The following is a 4,635-nucleotide window of genomic DNA, read 5'->3' as shown; positions in this document are numbered from 1 at the left end:
TATATATATATATATATATATGTATATATATATACATAGCATACTTAATGCTAGAGGGAGCGAATGATGTCCTTTTAGTGTATGGGTGCATGTGTATGCTTTTGTGTGTATATAATTCTCTCTGAGTGCAAGAATCTATGAATAGAGACGAGTCACTTTTTTCGGTTTTAAAAATGAAGTTAATGTTCATGATCCGATATAGCCAAAAATGTAGGCACAGGAATAAGTAGAATAGAGAATTTTGTTTCGTTCTCATAGATTGTACCAAAAGTATTAATCAAAGTATACCTCAACGAAGCCACCTAGTCTCCTCTACACATTTTGACCCCCTTATGCCAAGGTCAATTTTTCGTCTCATCTCTCAACAGCTGTTTACATTAGTGCCCATAAAATATTGCTATGTAGGTGCAAGATCTAAAAAAACAGCAACAAAAATAACTAACATCGCGCTACTAAAATTCAATATATTCTAATCATTTATTGCAACACGATATTTACCATGAACTTTCAGTTTGTTGATCAGACACTTCAATCCGAAAGCAATAAATAATGTCTACTGGAATAATGTTACTAAAACATAAGTCGATTAATAATGTAATACCTTTGCCCATTAACTTTTATATATTTTCGTTATGATGTAAAAATTGAATTATATATTTTCCATTAACTTGTAAAATATTTCTCTTCACATTATTTTCTCTAACCTACACCGCTATAGGAAAATTTAAAGAGCGAAATAAAGTATAAAATAAAGGTAGTGAATTTTGTTCGTGTTATTGGCTTCAACTCCGTTCATGCCAGCGTAGATTATATAAGTGACAAGATGTAAAATATGCAAGTAGATAGGCAATTCAACAATGGTTCATTCTTGCTCAAAGGAACGAATGTTTTTGTTCTCGTTTTACTGGGGTTAGATGTCAGTTTTCCTAAACTAAGCTTGAGAAAACACTGTTCCCTTTTAACTGCAGAGGCATGTATTTCCCATAAGCTAATCAATAGATATATGCTAAGCGTATGCCCAACTGTTTCATCATTTGCGATGCTATGACCTGAAATTCTTCCTAAGGTTTTTAGAGCCATTTCTGTTTATCTGGCTTAACTTTATAACTGAATAATTCTGTGGTGCTAGTGTAGCTTTCTATTTTTCATAAAAGACACAAAACAAGTTAAAACAAGAAAAACAGCAATCAAAAGCTGTTTCCCTACGCTTGAACTCTTTCTGAAATATGATGTTTGAGCAATTGCTTGTGACTCGTAGTAAACAATTATTTAGGTTTTATATGATTGCCGTTAAGATTAATGTGCATAACAATACGAAATATTTTGGAATATATTGTAGTTTCAATTTTGTGAGGAAATTGCTTCTATTTAAAACATAAAATTATATAAGAAGGCAAATGATCCGCTTACGTCATCATAAACAACGTGTATTCATTCCTTGTTGTATTCAGTCTTTCTTAAAATAATTCAACGAATTTATTTCTATGAGCCTCCAAAAATCAAATGCACTTTCTGGCTATGGCAATATGTTTGAATATGCACACAAATACCTTTGTTTAATACGATACGCATATTTCACGAAAACTACGGTGTCAAAGTTGTTCAATACTGGGATGGAATTAAATTTTTAGGGGCTCATATTAACACAAGATTTGACGAAACGTATTAAATAATTGAACACATTGAAACATATTTGCTGATGACATAATATCTGCCCGTGCCATTTAAGGTATTTTCAAATTGTAACGTAAAAATTTGATAGTATTTCAACATGCACATTGATACAGGTAATGGCATAGTTACTCCAAACTTTTGGAACGTCTCTAACAAGACTTTATTTTTATGAATCACTTCACTTAACATTTCTGACAATGCAAAACTGTGAAAATACATTGTAGAGTACTAATGGATTTATACAATTACAGGGGAGTATTCATATTCTTTTCTTGGAGCGGACACCAGTGGTGATGTTGTGTGAGGAGTGTCTATGTGTGTAAAACATGTCTAACAAAAAACTTTGTTCGTATGAAACATTTCACATAATATTTCTGAGGATGCAAAATTGTGAAAATACATTGTAGAGAAGAGAAAATCAATGATAATTGTTTGATTCTTCGTCCCTCGAGGCAAATTATAGAGAATTATTTGATACAGGTTCAGAGTATTCAGATCAATTTATTAATTTTTATGTCTCATTTCGTTTAGCATTTGTTCGGGACAATAATGCGATGGCATTTCATTAGAATTGCGTTCTGCCATTTTATACAGGTTCACGTAATTTCAGAGATTTCTATTTGATATAATTTTATTCGAATTCCATTAGAATTTCAATTATCAGATCAATATTTGAACAGAAAAATGTTTTCTTTTTTTTATGATATGGTGATATCCAATGGGAAATCTGGATATGATAAGGTTGACTGCATGCAAAAAATTTAGTTGAAATATGTCAACATTCTTTCTATAAACTGTTTCAGAAATAGATTATGTGGTCGTTCCACTGACGTTTATATTTTGGGTTTTATATTACTCGTTAAAATTATGAATTATTTGTTGATTCTTTGAAGAAAATTTAAAATATTTTAATTGAATACAATACAAATGATTTAAAAATACTTATGACAGTCCTAATTCTTAAAACGAATAACGAATTGCTTCAGTTCTATTGAAATATTAGCTGTCAAAATTGAAGATGCAAGATAATTCTTTGTGGGCATATTTTGTATTCGTTATCAAGCAAAAATAACCTCATATGTTATAAATAATGAATATATTTCTGAGAGGGATATTATTTAATAATACGTAAGTTATCTTTTCTTAATTTTTCCTACATCCTCAGCTGTTTGAATTGAAGTAATAATCAATAATTAAATATATTACGTCTAGATAATTTGCAAAGTTTCGAGTTTAAACGCCTCCAGTGCTTATTTTTGTTGCACATATGTGATTTTGTCATATTAAAAAATCCTATACAAAATTAATACATCTCAATTTAATATACTTGAGAGATCTTTATGTGAATTTGTCGCTGTGGTGGAAAAGAAACTAAATTAATTGGAAATTCATTTGATATTTTTTTTCATTTATATAGAAGAGTTTATATTATAGAATTTAACAATGTCGAACGACAAACGAAATCATTATATTTAAAAATCTGAAGGTATATATAGTATTCCACGGTTTATAGAGACCAAATTTTATGAAGGACTGATATCACTTTGGTATATACACAAAATGTAAAATATATACTGGGTATAGAAAAGAGGTTAACGTATGTGAAATTTGTAAGTCATTTAGCAGTGTACGATAAATAATCTAAGTTCATCCTCATATAGGATAGTGACTGCTACATGTCTATGTATTATTATTTACTTTCAACGTCGTCTTTTAGCCAAAGCAGTAAATTCATTAAAGATATATCTACATGGGGATAATGTTCGTATATGATCTAACTTTCAGAAAATAGCTCTTCTGTATGATACACGAGAAATGTCTGTATTTCCAGCGTTTACGTTATGCGACATCTAACCTATTAGAGAATTTTTTTCTCGGTGGTAATAGACATAATACAGTAATGATGACTGAGCACCCAAATCTACACCAGCGGCCATCTTATCTAACAATCCCACTATAAACGTTAATAAACTATTCCAAGCTGTAGAATGTATATATGAGTTTCATTTTTCCTACCACAAGTGTGTATGTATTCGTTTGTGTGTGCATGTGGTCTATGTGTATGTAAGTGTGTGTGTGTGTGTGTGTGTGTGTGTGTATGTGTGTGTGTGTCTGTGTGTGTATGTAATTCAAATTATACGATTTCTTACTAAATCAAATCGGAACAACATTAACCGTTAGAAAATTGAGTTTGCCCCCAGAAGTCTTTAAATATTGAAGATAAAATTCTTCACCAGACAACCTTTCTTGGATTCGAATGACCTCATCATTTGCTGAACTATATTATGTATAAACCAATTAAAACCAAGTCTGATTTTACCTGATATTATGGACAGAGTTGAGTTTGTAAAACCAGTTTGTCTCTTACTAAATAATACTTGAAACTGACAGTAAATATTCTGAAATAATTGCATTTGTTTCATGTCTAAAGTGATGGGTTTCTGAAGTAGCAACGACCAGTATTTATTAAACACTTATATCGCTCACAGTGCTTCTACAACTCTTGACTTATATAATACTTAGTGTTTCACGTAAGCATGGTTTTTTGCCAACGGAATTGTAGGAAAAATCTATGCTTACGTGAAACACAAATGAATCTTATCTTCGATGGATATATATCCTTTATTCTTAACTTGACGGGTTTTTGATTGAACAAATCTGCGCCAGGACTTCTATTTAAGTTTAGCACTTTTTGTATTAGCCTCTATTATGAAGCTCTTTAGAAATGGCGGAGGAAACAAATGAACACAGTTTGTGAAGCAGCGTGGCCGAACACGGAGATACATACATATAAGGATATACATAAAACACATGGACACACGCGCACGCACACGCACACGCACACGCACATATATTTATATAGATATACATTTATAAACACATGTATATATATTATATATATATGCATATCTATGTACATACATACATACATACATACACACACATATATATATATATATA

The sequence above is a fragment of the Octopus bimaculoides genome, chromosome 7, assembly GCF_001194135.2.
Source record: "Octopus bimaculoides isolate UCB-OBI-ISO-001 chromosome 7, ASM119413v2, whole genome shotgun sequence".
In the NCBI taxonomy this organism is placed as follows: domain Eukaryota; kingdom Metazoa; phylum Mollusca; class Cephalopoda; order Octopoda; family Octopodidae; genus Octopus; species Octopus bimaculoides.
Note: the sequence above shows the minus strand (reverse complement) of the source record.